This window comes from Peromyscus maniculatus, chromosome 22 (genome assembly GCF_049852395.1).
Source record: "Peromyscus maniculatus bairdii isolate BWxNUB_F1_BW_parent chromosome 22, HU_Pman_BW_mat_3.1, whole genome shotgun sequence".
In the NCBI taxonomy this organism is placed as follows: Eukaryota; Metazoa; Chordata; class Mammalia; order Rodentia; family Cricetidae; genus Peromyscus; species Peromyscus maniculatus.
This window is the reverse complement of record NC_134873.1, coordinates 22,076,259-22,102,748: the sequence shown is the minus strand read 5'-3', so window position 1 is coordinate 22,102,748 and position 26,490 is coordinate 22,076,259.

Below are 26,490 nucleotides of genomic sequence, written 5' to 3'. Positions count from 1 at the left end.
CACTTGCCTAGAATATCTCAGTATCTTTTAAATGAAATCAAATTGGAAGTCTTTGGTACCTCTATTATTTCGTACATTATTCACTTCTTAGATTTATGGATTTGAATATTTATAACCCATTATTCTGCTTTAAGTAAAGATTTCTAGAATTTTCACAGTTGTTCAGTGTGTGAGATTTGTGACAATTTGTGATTGTCCTGAGTAAATATGGACATAGTCACTTGTAGAGAAACTGTAGTTATAAATCCCATGACTCAACTGTATCTATGAGGCAGGAACTAAGACAAGCAGCCTGAGGGTATTTTTCAAACACTGATTTAAATGAACAAACAGTTGTTACAAGAGTTTCATGAAAACACGTGATGTATAGCTGCATTAAATGTAATTTATCCCCTCCTACTTAAGATCTACTACACTTGCATTCATATAATAGTGCTAGTCACAGCTATCTGAGGAGAATGAAGACAAATGTGTTAGTGTTCAGGGGTAGAGGAAGGTCGTCTTGATTGAAATATTAAAGCTTTTCCTCATCTTCCAATCTCAGTTATGGAGTGTAATAAATTACTCCATTGTCCCCTGAGAGTTAGCAGAGACACATTATTATCCTCCCTAGCTCCCTAGCTCCCTAAAAACTAAACAAGTATTGCTTTCTCTCACACTGCTTACACTCACTTGCTGTGTACTCTCCTCAAAGGGCAAAGCATCAGGGGAATGTATTCCTCTATGGAAATGGAGACGGGTAAGATCTTGGAAGCATATTACTTCAGTGAAGTGGCAGGTTATGGTCAAGAGCAGGTGAAGAGGATTGGCTGAGGAACATGCACCACGATGATGGACATGACACACTTTGTATGGCATGATGAAATGTGCTTCTGTTAAACAAACTGTATGAATACAACCTGGAATGTTTTGGAGACCTGGAAACACATCTAAGATCATCTTCTCATATACATCACTACAGTTGATTGAGATAATCCCAAGATACCGTCATCTCTAAAAAGTTGAGATCTTACCTGTGCGCCATTAAATGTAGTATACTTTTTTTTTCCTGTTTTCTTATCTTCATAGCAAACCATTATCTTGGTCTTCTCTAATCTAAGCCTTTGCTGCTATAGCATCATTTTCTTTTCTTTTTTTTCTATCACTCCGTTTCTATTATTCTCTAATGCAATGCTTGTCAGTTTCTACTTTGAGGTATTTATGTATATAGTAGAGCGTATTTTAGAGACAGTCAAATTTAAGATCTGTTCTGAGTCAAACATATCTTTCTTAGTTGCTACCTTATGGGTAGCAGAAAACAAAGAAAGGGAACAGGAGAACAGAAAAGGGAAACATAGTAAAAGAAGAAAACAAAAAAGAGAAGACTAAACAGCCCCTTTTAAATTATCTACAGAAGCTGCATGTACACAGAGGTATTTTAAGTCAGGAAACTCACAGTCACATTCCAATGCTCCGTTTTTCTAGTTGAATGAACCTAGAACCTCTTGAAATATCAATTTCCTTCCTAGGCAAATGTTCTTAAGGCAACCTACATGGTGGAATTGTTTATAGATTAAAAGATTCTGGTGTCTAATGAAGCAAGCAGGATGCATGCTCATCAGGTAATATGGATAACAATGTTGCCTTAACCCTGTCTCAATGGACTCTTGTCAGATCAAGGCAGCAACTGATTTCAATTGCTTTTTCCTGTAAGGGGGAGGGGCTTTCTCAGCCCCTGTTACTTAGGAGTGGGGATTGTGCATGTTGGTTACATAACAATCATAACTAATAAAATTTTATAATCCTGAAGCATACCCTTGCTTTCTCTGGCACATTATTGCACACACAGTCTTTAGACCTTTGCATGGGCTGTTTGTTTCGAAGGGGAACTCACTCACGTGGAGGTGAAGCAAGCTGATTGACTCTTCAAATTAAGTTAATTTGATTAAAATGCTGTTTCTATAAGAATGGGCTTCTTTCTTTGTCCTGAAAACAAAGTGATTCTCTGCCCTCTGTGACTTTGCCTGCCTCCATCCATTAATGTAAGTCAGTTTCTCAAAAGAATCAAGGCATGTGTGTGTGTGTGTGTGTGTGTGTGTGTGTGTGTATTTGGGTGTGTATAGATAGCTATTTGTGTGTGTGTGTAGGTATTTGAGAAAAAGTATATATATATATGTATATGTATATATTTATATACATATATATACATATATAAATATATATATGTATATATATATATATATATATATATATATGAGTTTTATAGATAATTGCTTCACTATGGCTACCCAGTAGGTCAGAGAAACTATCTAGTCAAACATTAATTTGTCAGGTAGGGAAAATATCTAGAACAAGAGATGCCTGATGGAACCAGGCGGTGGTGATGCACGCCTTTAATCCCAGCACTCGGGAGGCAGAGCCAGGGGGATCTCTGTGAGCTCGAGGCCAGCCTGGACTTCCAAGTGAGTCCCAGGAAAGGCACAAAGCTACACAGAGAAACCCTGTCTCGAAAAACCAAAAAAAAAAAAAAAAAAAAAAAAAAGTGATGCCTGATGGTGTTCTATGTATTTAATTGGCCTGTGTAATAAAAATGAAATGTGTTGATTCTGTACTGATTTCTTTATCACATCATCAAAGGTCCCATATATATTTTAAAGAAAAACAAACATACATATATGTACACACACACACACACACACACACACACACACACACACACACTTTTTTTTTCTTAAGTAGCCATATCAGGAAACAATAGAAAGCAAGTAGCAGAATCTCAGCTTTCATTAGCTTTCACAGCAAGAGTAACTACAAGTAAACTTAGAAGTAAAGAAGCCCTGTGTGTAGTGGGTTTTGGATTTCTCTGAGCCTGTATTGATTATTTTCCCAGTGCTGTCCTTAATCTTGGGTAACATAGTGACTGAAAGAATTTCAAGCATTATATCTGGTCCTAGTAGCATCATAGGATGGGGAATATATGTACTTTTCTTGCTGGAAGACCTCCAAGGATTTCCTTAAAATTGGATTAATTGGAGTAATGACTTATGTCCTTGCCAAGCCCATCACTGGCAAGAGGATAGACACAACTAGTATTGACTAGCCAGGATGTATATCTGAGGCAATTTATATAGAATCCAGAGATAGAGATATATGACTGAAGAGTTTTCTGTTAAGTTAGACCACAATGGTAAAACAATATTGGGATTGGCAATATGACTCTGCTGGAAAGGGCACTTAACCATCAAGATGGATGATGCTGGTTCAGTCCCCAAGACCCACCTGGTGGAAGGAGAGAACCAACTCTTCTGACAAACACACACACACACACACACACACACACACACACACACACAGGCTTGTAACTTAACAAAATTAGTTAATTAATATAATTGTTATAAATTTAAAGACTATTGGTTGCCTTTCCTCCTGCAGTCTGGATAGATAAAGACATTCCCTAAAGTGGAATTCTTTTGAGGGTCAATGTCTATGCCTTTGCACAGATGCCTGACAACATCTGCCTATCAGGTAATACAGATACACGTGGTTAGGGCTTAGCTATCCTTTGTACTCTTGCTTAGAAGGAGCCAGAAGAAGCAGTGGAGATGTCTCACTAGAGCTAAGAAATTATCCTCACTGTAGTAGAAGTGCTGATTTGTCAAGAACCCTAATTCTTTTCTCCCCTATTTCGTGTTATTCCTGACTATGTGCTTTTATAGTTCTTAATATTTTTGTTGAACCCAAGAGCCACTTCATATTCCTTATCACTTAATGAATACAATTTTGCTTGTGTAGCTGACTGCATGAATATATACTCATAAGCCTACATCCATAAATTAGAAGGTGGGAGCATATAGAACCAAAATCCCATGATCATATGACTTTCCCTTTCACTCGCTTGAGCATCTGGAAGCTTGTGTTTTGTTTTGATCCAGACATCCTCTGCCACCCCCAAGACTTGCTCCAAGCTGCCAATCTCACTGAAGGAACTTTCCTATCCACAGATGTTCACAGCTAACTATGCGAGATACTAAGACTATGGTAAAAGAAAATGACTCAAAAAAATCCCCTCAAAGCTATTCTTTTTCTGAAAAAAAAAATAATAATAAAGAAAAAATTCAGAGTCATGATTTTCTTGTGATATCAGCAGTTGTTTCTTGAAGTCTCTTCTGGGTGAGAGCAAAAAAGAAATACACAGGAGAAGAACAAGAAGCCAAGTGGGTTGGTAGAGGGCACACTGTTTGGGTTTCTGCTAAAATGTGTGTGTGTGTGTGTGTGTGTGTGTGTGTGTGTGTGTGTGTGTGTGTGTGTGCAGCCTCCTTCTATGCCTTACCACTCTATTCTGAAGCAGAAACGTGGATTTTTTAAAAAATCTCCATCCACCACTAAAAGAGTTACAGTTGTTAAATGTGATGAACATCAGTTGGCACACAGTTCTCACACACTCTGGAGTTTACTGTTCAGTCCTGATATTTTTGTATTATTTGTATGAATGTCTTCGGTCACAGTTGTTTAATATTTTTCAAAAGCAAAGCTCTTGTGCAGTAGAGAGAAAAGAAAGGAAAAAAAAATTCTTAGTAGGTGAAAACCTGTTCAATAAATATGTATCGCATGTCAGTGACATGTAATTTCCTGTTGCATGTGTTTTTCATATACAAGCTGTGGTGGAAGTAGAAGAACGTTTTTTATTTATTGCATTAGCTGAAGTTTGTGATATCTACACTATACTTCCACAATCACGGCTGAATGCCAGCTATCAGCTTTTTTTGTTCAAAAGAGGAAATGATTCCGGGAAGGACAAGGTAGCAAATCATTTTATATGATCAAAGTAAGGACACCGTGAGCAGATGGCTTCTAGTGGGGAGTGGCAGGGCCAGCAACTGTAAAGAATGGAGCAGAGACGTAAGGAAGGGACATTGGCAAAGGCACATGTGTAGACAGGTGATAGGCTGGTAACCATAACCCCCTCATCACAAAGAACAATTCTGAGTTGGTCTTTTGATTTATGTGTGTGTATGAAGGCATGCATCAGTGTTGCTGAATTTACTAACAAAGACTGGCATCACGTTTCCAGGCAGATCAGCAGCAGAGGTATGACACATTAAGCTTTCCAAGGTCCAGTCCCCCATCATTTGCATGGGAGCACATTCAGCCTCTGGAGGCTTGCACTAAGTGAAGACTATTTTGTATCTCTGAAGGGTGCCAGCACTAAGGAGCAAAAGCCACATCTGTATCTTTGAGCCTGCATTGTGACACTGGGATGTGGATATTGCCGGAGGGATTTCACTAGAGAAAACCAATTCTGAATTATCTATTTTTCTAGCCATTTTGGACCCAGCCAGGCAGCCAGTTTTCCTACAAAGCCAGGTCAGTAATTGTGTGTCCAGGACCTCCAGACAGCAAGCATTCATCAGCAAGCTGCATTTGGAAGCACAGAACTCCCAGGGCAGGAGAGAGACTGGGCTTCCACGACCAGTTATTCTTTGTCTTCTGAAGACTCATCTTCACTGAAGTACAGCAGGATAATGATGCTACTCCTACTGTCTCTTCAGAGGCCAAGGTGTGAGAGGAAGCACTCAGCCTCTCTACTCCTTTGTTTTCCTTGCTTGACTAAGCCTGAGGACATGAAGAGCTTCAGGACACATCTCACGTTTACCTCATCTCCTCTTTTCCCTCCCACTTCTCAATAGCTCTGAGGTTGAGCTCCTTCCTACATTCCATAATCGTAAAGTTAGATGCTCCCTTTAAATCAATATTTCTTTACAGCGTTCCTGGAAGGGATCTTACTCCCTCTGCCATGTCCTCAGGTGATCTCAGACAGAGGAACTAAAGTCCCAAGCAAGAATCATTTGCTCAGGTTTAAAAGGCAGAATTAGTGTTCGTTTATCATCTTCAACAACCCCACCCATAAAGGACCCTAACTCCCAGGAAATTATCATATGAAGCAGAGGGGAGTCCACCTAGAGGATGTGGGTGGGACTGGCCAAAACCCAGCCCAAGTGAAAGCATCGTAACAGTTAAAAGAAGCAAGGGTTTATACAACTGAGCTGGCATCCTTTGTATGCAACATGCCCATTTTAAATGTGGACAAAATCCACAAGCAATGCTGCTAGTGCATTTGATATCCACTTGTTACTGGCAGTTATGCAGATTCCAAACATCACAGTCTTCTCTCATCTTTATTCCTCCATGCAGGAGGACCTTAGAACCCATGTCATGTTCTCTTTGCTTTATCATAGCCGTAGACATGTTGCCCCGTGGCGGGTTACTGGAACACAAACCCAGATGACTTGAGCTACTATAACAACTGTCCAATCTCCCTAGCTGTACTTCCGCTTCACTAAGGCCAGGCTCTTCCTCGGCAAAGGTCAGAGGTCATCCCATTCCGGCTTCTGGAAAGTTTCGTTATAGTCACAAATGAGATTTCAGCATGGTTCTTCTTCATGGAGTCCCTCTGAGATGATTATTTTGACTGCATGGTTCTTCTATCAGAATACAACACTTCTCAAGTTCTCTGCTGCCTTGGCAGGGAATATTATCCATCTCATCTGTACATATCTCATCAAGCATGAGGTGTGGCAGGCACTAGGAGATTCAATGAGTGGTTCGACTCCATTGCTGTGAACTTGCTATGGGGAAAATACATCAGGTTAAGGTTTTGACTTGCAGTATCCCCTGTGTTAGTCCTTCAGTCCTCGCTTGAGAAGGATAATAATGAATTAAAGGCCTAATGTTTCTTACAAGGTCCAAGCTAAGAACAACTCCCATCTAGATCGATACACCTGTTCCTCGCCTCTTGATCTTCCTGACACACGAATAGCTCCTCTTTCATCGTGTCTGTTGAGGTATTTTCCCTAGTGTCCTAAAGCTCATCTATATTTAGCTGGTTTCATCATTAGCTCTGCCTGGGGAATCCCAGGATCCAAGACCAACTACATGAAGAGACCTGAGGGTGTTTATCTGGCTGCTATTTATCACTATAGCATTCTATCTTAACGATGCTTTGTGAATCCCTGTCCAGTTCATCTTTCTGTTATGGAACAAAACTGATTAATAGGCTCTGAGCTTCCCCAAGTGCACTGAGACACTGCTGTGTAGTGGAGGGGAAAAGGCTCCAGACATGGAAAGCCTAAGAGCTTTTAAATATGGCCTTTATCCTTCCTAAACTAGCTGAACAATGGAGCAATCACACAACTCTCTGAGCCTTAGTACCCTCATATTTATGTGCAAACGATTTTACTAGATACATTATTTTTTTTTCAATTATGTGCAATGTATGTGTCTACATGTGAGTGTCAACATGCCAGTGCACCCAATCCTCTGGAGCTGTAGCAACAGGGGGTTTAGAGAAACAGTGTGGGTGCTAGTAATAAAAATCGAACCAAGTCCCTGCCCTGGAAGAGCAGTAAATGCTCTTTACCACTGGGCCATCTCTCTAGCTCCTCCTACCCGCACTAGAGTTTTCTTAATGGTGTTCTATAGTTTAAATTCTGCAAATTCTATAGTCTTTGATTCCAACTCTTCTGCTGCTTTAGTTACTATTATGCTTTGATGTTTAAATGTTTGGTTATTAAATTGTAGCACTGTTTTTGGAAGGTTGTAGAATCTTTAGGAGGTGGAGTTTTGCTGGGAGAAGCAATTCATTGTACGTGGGCCTTGATGTTTGATAGACCAACCCTACCCCTGCCTACTCCTTGCTCCTGACTATGGTCTCAACTAGACTAGCTGCCTCAAGCTCCAACTGCCATGCCTTTCTGACCATGATGGACTAAATCCAGTTTTAAACCTTAAAATGAAGGTGAGTGCTTCTTCTCTTAAATTGTGTCTCATTGATGTTTGGGAACAGCAATGAGAAACGTAACTGATCCATCCATCCATCCATCCATCCATCCATCCATCCATCCATCCACACACACACACACACATACACACACACACACACACACACACAAACACATTCCATTACTGTGCTTAAATACCTAGCATAAATAAATTAAGGGAGGAAAGGTTTGCTTTGTTTCAGATGTTCCGGGGGTTATGTTTATGATGAAACGAAGAATAACCCAGAGTAGATGTGTTCATCTCTTGTATCTACAATGCAGAGATAGGGAATGCCATACTGGTTTTCCTTTGCAATTTCATCTGGGCTCCAAGTCTGTGAGATGATCCCATCTAGCTTCATGATGCTGTCTTCCCTCTTTTAGTTAGTTCTCTCTGAACACATCCCCATAGATATGCCCGAAAGAAAATGTTTGACTAATTTCCTAAACACTTCTCAACACTATCAGAATGAAAAGTCAAGATTAGCCATTATACCCACCATCAATATGTCTAGAGTATTTGGCTTAAAGGGACCCATCTTGACTTATTGTGGATAAGTCTTAGTGTGGACAACTGTTCGCTTCTGTATAAATCTAAGATTGACTATGGGCCATGGATATTGATAGCATGCTGTCTCTAACGTAGATTCATTTAGATGGTCTGCCAAGATATACTTGAGTAATTTGTGAGTCCCTCTAACTAGCCATGATTATGGTCAGTCAGTGTGACTTAATGGTGCCCAGGAAAGGAAACCAAAACTTCTAAATGCAAAATTTCTGTCACCATTGGACCCACATCCCAACCAGAATTTTTAATTTATAAAGTTAAACCCAGCTGAGTTTGTAATCCATTGTAACCAGTCACCGGAGGGACTATTTCTCTCTCTCTTTCAGCAGAGAAGCCAAGCACAGCGGTTCAATTACATCCGCACTGACTCCTGCTTTCTAAAGACTGAAAGGCCAGAGGGAAAGGCATCAAGGGGAAGACTTCCATGCTCCTCTTCACCCCCCTTGGCTAGAAACAGCATTGTGTTTGTGACCAGAAAATTGAAATGGAATGAGATCCAAGATGGCAGTCACTGCCTTCTGTTCTATTAACCTCTGAGCTGAACAGCTCGGCATGGAGAAGGGTGACCAAGAAGAATTACCTCTTCAATCTTAGCACAATGCCTTCCCAATGTAAGAAAGTAATCCTAGAAGTTTTTGATTCACATCCAAAATGCCCATGATTATAAAAGTCATTAGGACAGAGGTTTTTAGATCAGCCAAGCAAACCAGGTATCTGAAAAATAAATAAATAAATGCACGCCAGGATTTCAGAATAAATGAGAGATGAAATGGTAGAAGTTTTGTAATAATTATTGGCTCTCAAATTAATGGTAATAATTACTGCAGCAAATTGCCATGTAACTGTTCAGTGAACAAGTTTATAATCTAATCCTACATTTGTAACTGGTTTCTCTCTGTTTTCATGTCTTGAGGATAAAGCTTCCTGCTTTAGAATAATTCTTGCTTTAATCCCTACTTACCTAAGCCCTCGTTGTGCATAATGAGAGCAAAATGGTTGAAAGAAAGGCTCTAATGAATGCCAATCCTGCATTCTGCACAAAAGGATCCACCCACTGACCTGTCCCCAGACAGCGGTGTTGGTGGGGAGCGTTCTTTCAGAGCTGAAAAATGAGTTGTGAACTCTGGACCCTGTTCTGGGCATCTGTGAGCTCAGAGTAGGGGAGGGAGGTGAAGCACACCTCCTCCACATTCCTCAGTTGGAAAAGGACTAAGTGGCTTTTCATTTTCATTTCAAGCTCAGTGCCCAGTTGAAGGACATTTTCCTAATGGAAAGGCATAGTTGGCTTTCTTCTTCTTCTAAGGTGTCCTGCTGGTTCTTCTTGTTCTTATTAGGGTCATTCTCTTGGCTCTTGATAATTGAATATCAAAGCTTTCAAGTCCTTGCTTTAAATACTGTTAATTTTGGTTGGCAGTTTATTTATTCTCATTTGCAAAATATCAGACAAGAAGCAACGAAGGAGGGAAGAGCTGATCTTGGTTCAAGGAGGGAAGAGCTGATCTTGGTTCATATGAGTTCGATGAGATGCAGACTCTGCTGCAGCAGGAATGCTCAGCAGCTGGTCACACCATGTCCCCAGGAATTAGAATTCGGATGTTTTTCCTTTCTTATTCAGCTCAGGACCTCAGACTATGGGGTAATATTGTGCACATTCAAAGTGGTTCTTTCCTCCCCAAGTAAACTTTTCTGCAAATACCCTTATACATATTTCTAGAAAATAGATTTCTATGCTGATTTTAAACCCAATCAAACTGACTATGAAGATTAACTTCACAGTGGTCTACTCATCATTAACTATATAACCATTGGGTCAAATAATCATCTGATTGCTCAACAGGAATTGAATGTACTGAACTTATAGAAAGTGCACAGTATGCTTTCTGTGCTCAGGGAAGATATGATTTAGTATAGATTTACAACCCAGAAAGAACTTAAGACATATAACTCAAACTGGTGACTGCCAAGTAGCAAAACCTAGTGTGGGGGAGGACATTCTGTAGATTTGGGTCATAGGTAAAACCTGATGCTGGAGAGGGCTTGAGATCATCTTTGAGTAATTTGTCATGTCATACTTGTTGAATAAATGAAAGGGTAGATAAAGAAGCTCTGCTGTAAATACCAAAGGTTGAAAATCAGGTATTTTGATAGGGAACATGCTCCAGTGTATGATAATCAATTAGCAGGTGTGAATTCCACAGTGTGGAGAAATAGTACTCTAAAAGAAGTTGAAGAAGAGTTGAGGACTGTACACCTTTATGTGTGAACATCAAGGAAGTCACATGGCAGAGTCGTTGGCGCACATTCCACAAATAGCTGTCAAAGAAACTAATATGTCAGGTCTTATTAGGAACTGGTTAAATACACCTATGTGGTCATTAAATGGAACACCCTAATCTAGAGTCCTTGCTTTGAAAATGACAGGAATTCGATTAAGCCACCTGTCCTTTAAGATAGAAAATTTCTCATTGACTTGGTGTAACTGTGCTAGCTAGTTATCACTAGTGAGCAACAATTTTGTAGGTTGGAATTGAGCTCTTGGGTTTAAAATGATGGATAAGACTCCTTGACACCAGAGGCACCGCCAAAATATAAATTATTACTACTATAGCTCCATCTAATAATTGTAGAGACTGATGAGGTCTCAGGTGTATGTTGAACTATGTGCATGTGAGGTTAGAGGAAGAGCATGAATAGGATAATACCACCATGTTGGGAAGACAGTGCTATATAACGGGTAGGTGTTGGGATCAGTCCATTGAAGATATGAGAGTTGACGCCTCTCACATTGAAATGCTGAGGAGTTCTTGTAGTAAATTCACATTGGAGAGGGACTTCTTAAAGTATTTATTTTTACTTCATCTGCATTGGTGTTTTGCCCTGCATGTATGTCTGTAGGAGGGTGTTGGATAACCCAGAACTGGAGTTACAGACAGTTGTGAGCTGCCATGGGGGTGCTGGGAATTGAACCTGGGCCCTTTGGAAGAGCAGTCAGTGCTCTCACCCACAGAGCCATCTCTTCAGTCCCCCTCCCCCCCCCCGGGGGGCCGGGGACTTCGTACTATTCAGTACAGCAATACAATGGTACAAGGCTTGGGTTTATCAGTTTAGCAATATTGTCATTATTTCTTATATATATCAGACTCATCTTCACAGCCATTGCCTAGGAAGCTGTCTTGAGGAGATAGGACTATGAATTAGAACATTATTTGTCTTAAGGTATGTTCAATTTCTCAAATGCATGGTAAAAAGGAGTAGTTGCTGAGAAATGCAGTACCCATATTTGCTAGGTAACCTTAAACTTGCAGGTCCTTTAGACAGCTGTATTCTCCTTGTACTGTAATTCTAAACAAATTTCTTATCTTTTTAACACAAGAGAACCCTCAACCGAAAATTAATTTAGGGAAATTGAAAGTCCTTTTTCTGTGTTCACCTGTTTGTAAATGATAAGGACCATAAACAATAGTTTTAATAATTCGGTCCTTTGCCCAGGAGTAGCAGTTTATGATCCAGGCACCATCTCATTCCCACATGAGCTGATCCTCCATTTCAAGCCAACACTCACTTTCTCTGATGAAATGCAAGGGCTCATCCCAATTTAATACATGGCTTCCTTCATACGGAACACGGGAGGCAGAGGATCTGCTAGAGAGCCGGCTAAGATAGTTCCTCTTTCCACCAGACTGCAAGGGAGAAAATTAAATGAGGGGAAAAAAAAGTTATGCTTATTTGTGTTTTCTAAAACAATTTAAGTGTTGCTTAAAAAAAAATTCCCATTACAGGATAGCTGTTACTGGAGCAATGTGAGATCAAGTGGACGGTGGGTGGAGGGACTAACAGAAAAAACCCTTGAAGGGCACTTCAGAGCCAAAGACACATGAAAATGCAACAGTGGAAGAAATGCATAACTCATATGTGGAGTTTATTCAGGCAGTGACAGATATTTTAAGAGGCAGAAAGTGCATGTCTTTACAAAAAAAAAAGTTCTAGATTCAGTCAATACTTTACTAGTGTACAGTACATCCACGCTCCCACTCGTCACGTTTTCGGGATAGGTTGAGAGCTCTGAGGTCATGCCTGGGTATACATTCATTATCCCCATCATTTCCCTCACTGCTTTCTTTGCCATGGGACGCGGATAATTCCTAGGCTGTGTTAGTGTCCCTGGTACCCAGCAAGCTCTTTCTGTGGTTTTTCCTAGCTGTCATGTATGACAGACAGACCTGGCTAGTCAATCTAATGTTCCCTCATCAGTGTTCTTATTCACCTTTTGAGATAATTATATTTCACATGATGTTTTACTTAAAGAAAATAAAATAACCATTTGTTTTTCAAAGTAAGGGTACATGGAAATTCACCTGTAATTCCCTGGAAATATCCATAAGCATTTCTCAAGGTCAGAACGGATGTCCTTGCTTATAGCCCTATGGGACACATATACTGATTCAATTTACCCCCAAGTAAAGTAGACATCCCCTAATTTCTCTGAAGTTCTCTACATCAGAATGTCTATCATTGGAAGAAAATCATTTCCTAGAGTTTTGCTTCTGACAATTTTATTAAAAAATGATCTGAGAGTCAATGTAATTTGAATCATCAAAATAAGAGAGAAAAAATCATATAATCATTGCAATATATGCCAAAAAATCCTTGCAAAAAGTTCAGCACTCTTTTGTGGTAAAATATGTTAAGAATATTATAAATAGGGGAATCTTTTGTCCTGATGAAAAGGAGTCTACCAAAAATATTCTGTATCATACATAATATGAAAGAATAAATGCTACTATTTCTAACATCAAGTTCAGGACAAGTATATCCTCTGTAACTAATAATGTTCAATATTGTCCTGCTAGATGGTAGTCCTTGCCAGTTTGAAAAAAAAGACAAATTTTACACACACACACACACACACACACACACACACACACGCACATCCTTCTCAAAGAGAGCATAACTGTCTTCCTGGGAAATTCCACAGTGCAGAGATTGGCATAGTTCTACATAACTGCTCCTGGGAAGGAAGACAGAAACAGAAGAGAAATTCAGATTCAAAGCCAGCCTGGCCCACACAGCCACTTGCAGGCCAACCAAGATTAGATAATACACCGCAATATAAACAAAACTATTCCTGAGTCTTTAGTGAACTTAAACTAATGCTCTATAAGTACAAGTGCCATTAACAATTTATGTTTTTATATACTAACACCAATAACTGGGAATGCAAAAATTTGTTTAAAAGCCAAATTACAATAGCATAAAATATAAGAGTTATACAATCTAATTATAGTATGTAAAGCACCCATAAGAAGAAAAATATAAAATTACAGGAAAAGAAACCAAAAAAAAAAAAAAAAAAGACCTGCATTGGAACATTTTATGGCTTTCAGTTAAACTCAGTCTGATTCTTCTTCTCTCTCTAAACCTACACAACCTACAGAGAGCAAAGTCTCTGCCGTTCCACAAATTGTTAGCTGCTTTTGTGATGATATAACATCGGATGATGGCACAGCATTTGCTGGTGTATGTCAGGTGCTGCAGGAAGTTGTCAGTCTGTAATTTCTACTTTAGTCATTGAGATAGTACAAGGAGATTGTTATTCATATCCCAGGGGGACAGATGTTTATAATCCCTACATTCCAGAAGCTGAGGCAGTGGGATGATGAGATTGAAGGCAGACTAGGCTATATAAGGAGACTCTGTCTCAAAAGAAAACAAACAACAACAAAAAATAAAGAGATAGAGAGAAGAAGAAGGAGGAGGAGGAGGAGGAGGAGGAGGAGGAGGAGGAGGAGGAGGAGGAGGAGAAGAAGAAGAAGAAGAAGAAGAAGAAGGGTTAAGTGAGAGAGGGAGAGAATCTGAGGCTAAGTAGGATTATTTATTTAGTCAGAAGACCCCAGTTGCCAAGTTCTTATACTACAGAGCTTGCATGGAGCAACAGACTAGCTGGAGATGGGCTCGTTATGCACCCAGAGATCTAAGATTAGCTGGCACGCCTGTACCTGTTGGTACACTGGCTCAGGGATTTTCACCAGCTATGCTTTGCCTCCTCTGGGGTGAAGCTTTTACCATCTGGTGGACATATGGTTTGTGTGTGTCTCCCCCATGAGGTCTTCACATGTTCTTCTCGATGTGTCTAGTTCACAGGTTATCCCACATTCCCCACAATCTGTCTTCCTTCTATAACGGTAAGACAGAAAGAAACCCCATCATTTCTCTTCTCAATAATGGATTCCATATCTGAAATCAGAAGACCAAGCCTGCAGTTGGAATGGGCCTGGTCTGAAGAGCTAGCCCTGCTTTCTCATCAGCACCTGCTGGGAAACCTTAAAAAGCCTGGGTTTCCTGTGAGCCTCTGTGCAGCATCCTCAGCCCAGTGGGTGCTTCTGCCTCCATCTCTATCATCCCCCTCCCCCGGCTCCTTATTTGCAGCCTGCTTCGTGGCTTTGAAATGCAAAATGTGTTATATCTGGAAAGTGACAAGTGAAGATTTTTATCCATTGTCTGTGTCTGATGTGATAGCACAAGCTCTGTGTTTTATACTTAAAACACAAGCTAGTTTTGTATAAAAATGCACACACGTAGAATGCAGGGGCCTAGGGAAGTGAGTTGATGAATGCATCCTGGTAGGCAATTAAGAAAGGGACAAGATAATGCAGGGAAATTATATTTCTCTCGTTTTGCCCAAGATTCAGTGCCTTTCCCTTCTAATATATCAGCGACTTCTATCCTCACGCCACATTCGAATTTTCCTGCTTGAAATTTATGGGTGCACATTGGCTATGTATCATTGCTCTTATTTAATTTCATGGCAAACACAAGCGCATCCACACTTCCCTCTAAGCTGCACCTTGCTGCAAACAACAAATCGAAGAAACATATGCCTTCTCTTAGAGAATGAGGCAAGGGATAAGGATTGTGTGAAGTGGGGGAGGCTCCGACAGATCCTTCTCTTTGGAGCATACCCAGGTGACTCACAGCCCTCCAGGGCCTCCTGAGCTAAGAGGGAATCTACTGCCACTCTTGTCATTAGAGGCCAGCTCAAAGATGATTTCTCTAGTTATGCTAATACACATCAAATTCTCAAGAGACTACATATGGCCTGGAAACTTAGATACCTTTCAACTGCAGCATATGTTTGCTTTCCAGATTCCCTATTTTGCAGCATCCCAGTGGAGCTCGATTTCATTCCGATGCTTTCATAGTGTTTATGAACAAACTTAGTCATGTTCTCATTAAATACTGGTGGCTGACTGTGGGATTGGTACCTTCACCCCAAATCCTCCTCTTTCAAGATTCTTATACTGTGCTTGACATTCCCCCATGGCCTGAATGTTTATGTCTTTCCCATAAAGGTATGTGCCAAGGGTGTGTGTGTGTGTGTGTGTGTGTGTGTGTGTGTGTGTGTGTGTGCACTCGCGCGCGCACACACAAGCACATGAGCACATGAACATATGTGTATGTACATGTACACTTGCATGTGTATGCAGAGAAGCATGTATGCAGGCCAGAAGAGAGCTGGTAGAATTGATTCTCCTCTCTCCCATCTGGGACCTGGTGATCAAACTCAGGTTGTTAATCTTGGTGGCACATGTCTTTATCTGTCAAGTCATTCACTTGTCCAGTGTGTTCCAATTTTAATTCTCCAAGGTGATGATATTTGGAGACTTTGGGTTATGAAAATAGACCTTTTGGGGGCAGTTTTCTTGCCTATTATAAAAGAGGCTAAAGGGAGAAGTTTCCTTCCTTCCCACAGCATGAGGACAAAGCAGAAGGTGTCATATGAATCATCAAGGGGGCCTCCTTGACATGGAAACTGCCAGTACTTTTATTTTAAACCTCCCCACTTACAGAAAATGTTTCTGCTGCTTTTGAACTTCTCAGTTTGCAGTGTTTGATTAGAGCTGCCCAAGGGGATTAATGCACCATGATAGTCTACAATTTTTGTGCCCAAGTTTTGAGGTCCTACACTGGAATTTGGTACAGTTATTCTAAAAGTTACATTGATAACAAGTAATAATGACATCTCAATATTAAGGCTCTCTTCTGCAGTGAAGCACATCTAAATAGTTGATGCATGTGGTAACATTTAGCCCACACATCAACTTAATGTAGACACACATAATGATCCCATTATACAGTTGAAGACATTGAGATTTGGAGAGAAGAGATTATTTGATCAAGGTCATTAATTCATTAAGTGGCTGAGATAGGGCTTTGGAGCAGGCCTTTGTGACTAACCTTTGTGCTTAGTCAAATGAGTATACAACCCCCCAGTGATTAGCAGTTCCAGGGTGCTAATTATTATCTGTCTCAAATGAGACTTCTGGCAACTGACAGGATCAGAAGAAATGAGATAATGAATAGCAAGCTGCAATGAATAAAGGAAAAAGGAAATTACATGTCACAGAATTTTGCCTTTACATGATTTGGACATTTTGTGTCACAGCTATAGAGCATCATAGAGAGGATTCTAATCAGGTGAGAGAGGACAAGAGTGGAGTATGCGAGGAAACGGCACAGGCTGAGCTGGCAATGAGTGTGGGTTGTCTTTTCCATAAGAATTTTCTGAACAGTAGACCAGAGCTGAGAGGAGAAGCTGCATGTATACGTGCAGTAAAGTGGGCCCTGGAGCTGGGGAAAAATTGTTCCCTAGGTACCAGAACAGAGTGTCCCCTTAAGGATGAGTGACAGCTTCAATATTTACATCTTTCCAAAGGTCATGTGGAAGCAACCCTCAATACACTGGTTTTAAGAGAGGGAGCATTTAGGGAGTGGCTGAGTCATGAGGTCATTATCATCACGAATGGGATTCACATTCTTATAGAAGAGATTGAACTAGGTAGGCCCATGTTGACCTTCTCTTCCCTTCTGCTCCTGCATCCTTTCTGGGGCACAGCACATGTCTCTTTCTCCATGTGAAGTCATAGCAGGAAGTCATCCTGAAAGGACAAAGCAAGCCTTTACCAGGCACCCAAATGAGTTGCTCACCTGTGGCCTTTCCAGCTTCCAGAACTGTGAGAAATGCATTTCTAGCATTCTTACATTATCCAGTCCAATGTGATTTGTTTTAGCAGCAGGAATGCACTAAAACAACAGGGATGCCATTATTTATATTCTTGTATATTTAAAATGTGTAGATGTGCATAGACTTTCCTAAGACAGATATTTGGCCTGTTATTTGGGGATGTCTTAAGTTCCTTCTGGAATATCTATAAGATCTTAGAATAGGGACGCACAGAGGTATGTCGCTTGGCCAATGGATATATACATATCAGAAGGGGCAATTCTACATGAGTGTATAATTAGTCACAAGCATGAGTGCATATCATGTATAAAAGAGCCAACTGTTACTGCATGTGATGTAGCCAGAAAGAAGAGAAAAATCATTTGTAACAAGAGCTTTGTCTGTCTAAAACAAAACAGTTGTTGTTATTGTTATTATTATTATTATTATTATTATATTATTATTATTATTATTAAATTTTCCTCAACCACTTATATGATACCTGTGCATTGATAGGACCCATATCTCAGTTCCTCCTCTCAACTGGAAGAACTGAGAGCTATACCTTAGTGTCAATTCCTAGGTCAGTCCCAATGAAAGAAGCCTCAATCAATCAGGCTCAGAACTCCAGGCTATTTTCCAAAATGACCTTTTAGCCCTGAGTCTGAGAACCAGCTCATCTAAGTAGCTCTCCCCTCATGCCTATAAACCATTTCAGGCTCCTTGACTCTACTGCTTACTGAGGGCTGAATTTTCTCTTTGTAATCTGTTCTCTACTCAACCTACATTGTCGACAGCCTGCTCCTCTAAGAAAGAGTCCAAAGCCATTAGAACTCAAAACACAAAATCAAACCAATAAACAAATATAATTGATAGTATGCATACACTGACTAAGCTTTGTGGTTCAGGTTGTGTCTCACCACTTTGCAGTTAGCTTTCCTGAGGCAAATAAAACGTGTGTGTGTGTGTGTGTGTGTGTGTGTGTGTGTGTGTGTGTGTGTGTGTGTATGGACACACACAAACATATATATATATAAATATATATATATATATAATATATATATATACACTCTACTTTCTAATGCAACTGTGGTTTGAAATGCAATGTTATGTCTTTATCATGTACCTACAGTTGTCACACTCAGGTAGTTATTTCCCTGGGAATCAACCACTTCAATTCAGTGGTGGTGGAAAAATACCCAAAAGCTATGAGCAGTTACCTTATCCCCCTGAATGTTCATTTATCGGTGGAAAAAAATTGCTCCTGTGGGAAGTCCCCTTCCTATCAGCCATCGTCACCACTCCTGCCATATCACACATTGCTCCCACTGGATCTAAGCTTGTTCCTGTCTGAGTACGATTTGTATATTCAATTCTCTTGCCAGATTGTGAGGTCTTCTGAGAACAGGGTCTATGTCTTTTTCTAATGCTTGTTTCCTAAACACTCCACACGATGCCTGGCACTCATATCCAAAGAATGAATGAGAAAAATAAAGGGATAAATTAATGATTAAAAAAATCACTTGTACTGGATCATGATATCAATCTTGCAAACAGAGAGAATATTACTTCCATGCTATGGAAGAGCTAAGACCTGGACAGCCATGATGGTTTGCTTGGCCAGAGTGAAACTGGGACACAATTGCAAAATTGTCAGCTAAAATCCAGGTTGCATGCGAGACAGGAAGCCTGGGTCCCCTCTTCCATTTCTACACTTGTTCAGTTATTTTGTTACTGGGTCAATTGCCTGAAATTGTAGTTTTTGCTACAACAATATTTTTTTGCAGAGCTGCAATGTTATCTTGAGCCAGTTATAGGTCCTTGATGTCCTAAAGTGGTAATTATTGCAATGTAAGAAAAAAAGGCATGCCCTATGTTTTTGGAGGCTTGCTCCTTCCTATTAATTCAGGTGCTGAAGGTTGTGACTCTTGTCATCTGAAAGATAATTTTCCTCAGATTTAATAATCGCAGTTAAGTCTCAGATTTGATTTTAATTTCAGACCTTGATGTCATGAAGTATTAATTATCTCTATTACCTACTGATAATATTCCTACAAACATGCCCATGTTTGATTGGCAGGAATTTTTATTAATTTACAAGGATGAACTCAATTAGAAAAGCTCACTTACCGGCCCAATTCTACGTATACACCTGTCACTTGGAAGGGAGCACGTTCTGAGCCAATGCACGGTTGCAAGGATAGAGGGTCAAGTCACATGAGCACAGTGGCTACAGTTGGCTGATTCTAGCAGAGATTGATTGACACACATTTCATTGTCTGATCTACCCGATTTTGGTTTAAAATGAGCAAGGAAAAACCTTTGGGACTAATTAAGATTCTTATAGTAAAGTAATGAGAGATTATTTCCATGTCTGCATGGCTTTCTTTTCCCCCTTCACTTCCATGCCGAGGGTTTTACTCGGGGCTGGCACAGTCACACCTCATTTAAGGAACTACATTTGTTTCCACGGTGCTTTAATTACACACTGGGAAAAAAAAAGAACCCCAAACCTGAAGTCTAATGAATGTTAATATTTTATGTTAAGTGAATTGGCTCTTCACAGCTACCTACCATACATCTAAGAGAGGAGAAACTAGATCAGTGGAATATAACAACAATTTTTTGAATGAGCCAGGGACATTGGCATTTGAGGGAGCCAACCCTACTTATCTCCTGTCCTGTGTGCCACTTAGAGAAGTGGCAGAATTTGACTTGGACGGATTTCTCTTGATGAAATGAATATGTGAAATGAATAAATAAACAAATGCAAAGTGGTTTAGCATGAACTGAGTACTCCAGTACAAGGAGAGGATAGGGGTCTTTTGTTGCCCATCCTCCCCCAAGAAGTGCATGGTTGCTAAATGACTTTATAAAAACACTGCATTCTTATTCTATATTGGGAGAGAAAGCTATACTTAGGCTTGGGGAATAACAATGCAGAATTATAGAATTAAGAATTGCTAACATTGCCTTTTGGTGCATGCTTCCAGTAGAGTGCAGCTGTCTATACAAAAGGCCCATACACAGTCAAGGAATATAGCCCTAACTGGTTCTCAGGGGAAAATATCATTAATTCAGACCTGCTTGGTCATCTACCTGGAAACTTGATTGGGTTGGTTGGAGGTGGGGATCAGGGAGCGTAGAGCGAAGTTCAGCTAGAGTAAAATCCTCATCATGGAAAAGCTTAGATCAATTTAGAAGGCAGCGATTTTTGTTTGTGACTTGGGACTAAGGCAAACAAAGTTCTTACTGTAAATATTTGCCTGTGGAATCACTTTATCTAGTGTAGTAGCAAGAGGAACAGAAACCCTTGTACCAAGATAACACCAATAATACATGGTATGGGAGTCTTTTATTCAAGTACCTTAAAAGGAACTACTGTGGATGGAGTGTGGGTGGGAAATACCTTGAATACCGCGTTGCCCTTTTCTATGTCCCCTGCTGTTTATCTGCTTGTTCCTCTGGCTAAACTGCAGATAGATTCCATTGCATACTGGTTGCTATGATTTGACAGTGTTAGCTCTAAAATTTATGTTGAAAATTAATCCCTGAGAAGCAGCCTGGAGAGGAGGAGATTTGTGGGGTTGACCAGACCATGAAGATGCTGTCTTCACAGAATGAGGACTCATACCTTATTAAAAAATTCAGGAATAGCTACAAAGTGTGTCTTGTATCACTGTTCATTGTCTCTATCATGTGAAGAAACAACATTCACTCATTCTTCAATGTGAGGGCAGCTCCTTCTTGGGCACTAAATTTTGTTAACTAAATCTTATAAGCCTCCATAGGTGTGACTGCCATACCTGTGTCATGTCTAAATTACCCAGTTGGTGATGGTTTTAAAGTAGCAGGAATAAACTTAGACATTCTTCAAGACTTGGCTTGAACTTAAAGAGAGTATCACCAAAATAATGTGTCTTTAAGAGGATAACACTAAGGAATCCCATGAAAAAGACCAGAAAATGAGAATCCTGGAGAAGGTGATTGGCCATGCCAGGAGCTCACCCTGAAGTATATGGTTTTGCTAATTCCATACAGGCATAGACAGAGCTGAGATGATAAAAATCTTTTTTTTTTGTCTCTAGAGATTAGGATAGGAGAAGGAATATTGAGGAGAGAGGCATTGTCTGCATGCCTCATCATAGATATAGTTTTCCTGGCCCATGGGGTTAGTGATGGGCAAAGAACCTCCTGCCTCCAGATGAGTTCCTCCACAAGTGGTTTCTATGGAAACGTAATGAGGAAGAAGTTAATGTATACCATAAAAATAGTTCCCATGCTTATGCAAAGTGCTCATTATGATAGCCTTGAATAATTTCTAATTTCAGGATTATCCTGTATCTTTAATATATTAATTTCTGGTGCACATATACCCTTCCTAACTTACTCTAGGTACAGATTGCTGGTCATACTCTGAGCAATGTCACAATGGTTTGTTCCTACAATATCTGGGAATGGTTTTGTCCTTAGTTTAAGGGAATATATGATGGGTGATGTTGCTCTGTATGCTGTGAATATGTTGCTCTGATTGGTTGATAAATAAAATGCGGATTGGCCAGTAGCTAGGAAGGAAGTATAGGAGGGATTAGCAGACAAGGAGAATTCTGGGTAGAGGAAGGGCTGAGTCAGGAGTCGCCAGTCAGACATAGAGGAAGCAAGATGTGAAGGCAGAACTGAGAAAAGGTACCAAGCCACATGGCTAAACATAAATAAGAATTACGGGTTAATTTAAGTGTAAGAGCTAGTTAGTAATAAGCTTGAGCTAATGGCCATACAGTTTGTAAATAATATAAGCCTCTATGTGTTTACTTGGGTCCAAGCAGTTGGGGGACTAGCGGGTAAGAGAGATTTGTCCTGACTGTGGGCCAGGTGGGACACAAGAAAACTTTCAGCTACAAATAGATAATATTGAAGATGTTTTCAGTCACTCATTTGTTATACTTATTGAGATAATACATTTTGATGAAATCAATATCAAGTTTCCAGAGTGATGTAAACTGTAGACTTATTTCTAGCCCCTGTGGAGCAGGAAACACCTCTCTGCCCCACAATGAAACAAACAGCACATAGAAAAGTCAAAGGCAGCAAATAATTAGAAATGGCTCATAGACTTGTAGCCCTTACGAAACCAATAGAACAGGAAACCTTGTTAGGTCTTTTTTAAAGAGACAGGGTCCTACGAATTAAAGTTGGCCTGACTTAAATTCACCAAATTTCTGTCTGGTTGGCCCCACCCTTTTCACTGCAGTAGGTCATTTGGGCTGCTCTACAGCTCTCATCTGATATGCTTCTCAAGGATCTTAGAAGTCAGTCTAACCTTAAGATAATCTGGAGCTGGAAGGATGACTCTGTTGAGAGGACCTACTGCTTTCCCAGAGAATCATCCTCAGGTTCACAGCACCAATACCTAGCATCTTACCCATGGTTCTAGCTCCAGGAGGTTTAATACCCATCTCCTAGCCTCCACAGGTACCTGCACACGCACAGACTCACACTCAGATGTGCATGCCTATAATTAAAAACAAAAATAATTCTTTAAAAGGTGCCTTGGGTGATAGAATTTGGTTTCACACTTTCAGTGTATTTTATCCCTCCATTTTATTTTGGTTAACATACCATCTTGGTCCAAGTCTGTGCATAATCCTCTTATCAGTATCTGTCTGATAGAAGTACAATGTGGAACATGTTTGCAATTTTAAACTTTCAAAGAGACTTGTTAAACAAGAAAAATGGGTAAGATATTTTCTGATGATTGTGATCCTTAACTCAAAATATTCTCAAAATATTATATCAAGATGTAATCATATATAACAATCAATCTAACATTCTATATTTATTTCTTATAAAAATGTTTTATAATCCCAATGCATATGTTACTGTTATATCACATAGTAAGTTGTACCATCCTACATTCTGGTACTCAGTTGTTATATGGGCTAAAGACTGCCTTATTGAATACTCAACTTTAAAATAGTGTATTTGTTATAGGTGGTCCATAAAATCTCTGCTTTGGAGTCATATAGGAAATTTAAAAAAATATAAATTATTGAGTACTATTCATTTACCCATTAATATGAGATCCTGGTATTAAGAATAAGCAATTCTTACATACACAGGGCATTTGATTGCTTTAGAAAATTTGAAAAGCACTGCTCTGAACATTCTGGAAAACTTCTTGTAGATATGTGAGGATTTATACAAAAGAATTATTTCCACACAATAAGGCTTTGCCAAGAAATTTTATAAAACAATAACAGAATCATTTTATAATGTACAGAAAAGCAATTTCCATTGTTAATGTTCTTAAAATTTCAAAAAAAGAATCCATGTGCTTATAATGTGGACCTCTTATTTATGCAGGAACTAAGTTCAGCTCAAACACAAAGACCATGCTATACATGTATGAGGACTGAGTAAAATCAGGCTGGGCAGGGCCAGCATGTGCAGGGGTGAGCGCGCACCTCTGTCTCCTGCATCTTTTCCTGCAGAGAGAAACGAAGCCGTTTCTGCCCTAGTCCACAGTTTCCTGCTCCCTGTCTGACACCGGCTTCCTCAGAGGGGCAAATTCTCTCTTGGGAGATGCAAATAGTTTTATTTTCTTTGGGATAATTGCTTATTTTGAATAATATATGCTGTGCATTAATAATGAGTGCAGAAACTGTGCAAACATGCCTTTCTCCAGTTGCTGCCTACGTGGGTACCAGAAAAGCAACGCTGAGTTGTACAAGCCCACCTCTCTAACTAAAGCCCTGTTAGTCCCAGCACCACTACATAATCACAAGTCTCTCTGCTGGTCTTGAGAACAGCCAGCTTCAACCTGCTGTCTTGTTTACTAAATGGACCCAGGAGATAATTTCACGGTGATATAGACAGTATGAAAATCCTGCTCAGGATTCATAAATCCTGTTTTAAATTTGGCCAGCTTACACACGGGCTGTTCTCCCTAGCCCAATCCAATTGGAAGCTGCAAAGTCACCCCAGGAATGGAAGATGGGGGAGGGGAGAGAGAAAAAGGACATAGTTTAAGTTTCATTAGCCAGACTCGGGGGAGAATGCAAAGACCACAGTGATTTGGTGCAGACAGACAGCAAGAATCCTGTTAGTTAATTAAACTAGTCAGTAGTAGGTCCAGACAGAATGAATATGCTCTGACCTCAAACTAAAAGGTCTCTGAGGTCTTACTGGACAATAAGACTAAATGTCTTCAGTCAAATAGAGGTTAGTTAGCTTCATTCTCTCTCCTGAATTTATTTCTTTTTGCATCTCTTCATTATTCTTTGGTTTAAACTATTAAAGTACATTAGTTATGGGAAAACTCAGGGGTTAGGAGAGGAAAGACAAGTGAGACTAGGCAAAGCTAGTTGGTATGAGCTAACTCGTGACAAAGAAATCTGATGCTGAGTTCTGAAAGTGGAAGCAGCAGACATGAGCTCCTTTTGGATCTTTGAACTCCCACAGTTTAAACTACTATTTGATGCCTATAAGGTGGAAATTCAACGGAAGTCATCTAGTTTTCATAAAACTGAAAGACAAGTACACACATGTGCAAGAACACATGTCATGAATCAATATTAATACACTTGGTGAAGATGTCTAGCTATTTTCCTGAGCATGATGATGGGACTATGGATTCAGTCAAGTTAGGCCAGTTTAGCTGGAGAAGTCCTTGAAATCCTGAGCATAGTGCACACAGAACCTTCTTCATCATGTAGCAGTACTTTAGGGTTCTTGTCTTGTCTGTGTTCACTCATCTCGGGAACACAGAGTTATCTCTACAGTGCACTCACACCATGACTGAGCTCTTCAAATTTAGAAAACCTAACAAAAAACAAGAATAGCAACAACAAAAAAAATTCCAAAACACCTTTATTTTAACAGGCAACAAAGAATTGCTTTTTTGGACCAAAGTAATAAGGCAAAATAGTAACTATCACATCTTGCCCTGGGAAATCTCTGAAGAGGCGTGACATTCCAAAGTGGGCAGAGCACTCAGTGGGCTTTTTTTAAAAAAAAAAATTTATTTTATTTTATTTTTTTGCTATACCCAAGACAATTTATAGCGACAGTTTCAGAAAAATATTTCTTAGAAACTTCTTTCAAGGAATGCATATTCGTCTGTTCTGATCCCCATGACCAAATGTCAGTGTAGACACACTAAACAACGGAACTTATTTTCCTGTTCTAGAATCAGGAATTCTGAGATAAGGCATAATCAGTTTCTGGTAAGGGATTTCTGGCTGGCCAAAGTCTACTTTGTAGATCCTCATGTAATCTTTCCTTGCTTCCTATCCACAGAGAGAATTTGGGCTCTCTTCTATATATTCACATGAACATATTGGTTATTGGTCTTACCAGATGACTCCATTTCTTCTTAATTACCTCTTCAGTGACCTGATCTTTAACATAATCACATAAAATGCTAAAGCTTTAGCATAAGGATTATTTGTAACAGAATATGTTTATGTGCCAGAAAGAATCGAGAGCCCATAAGACTGGTAGTAGATTTTATGGTAGAGTTATCCCATTAAAAGAAGATCACACATATTCATCTAGCACCCCAGTTGCACAAACCTAAGCAGAAGAGGAAAAGAACATGAAATCTAGCTATTATAGGGAGCAATTTTGGGTAGAGAGTGGCTGTACCAAACTACAAGGAAAAGGTTGAGTCAACCTAGGTTTCAGATTTGCTCTGGACCCTTTCTTGGGCTCAGATCATTGAACAAATAAGCCATGTCAGGAGAAGCCACATTAAGCAAATCTAATCATCCTCAAATGGATTAAAGACAATGGATGAAGATTAATAGAGCACCATCAGGCTTGGAAAATGGGTCAGTTGGTATCAGTGGGTAAAGTGCTCCCATGAAAGAGTGAGAAACTAAGTTTGAATCCCCAGAACCCATGTCAAAGCCAGACTTATCAGGATGAGTGTCTGTAATTCCAGTTGTTCTACTGGAAGATGGGAGGCACAAACAGGAATATTCCTGGAAGGTCATGAGCTTGTCTGGCAAAAAGACAACAAAATGGTCTCAAACAAGGTAGGTGGTGCAGACCAGTATTTGAAGTTGTTTTCTGACCTCCACATATGTGCATGGCATTTCCATACCCACATTCACATGATGAGC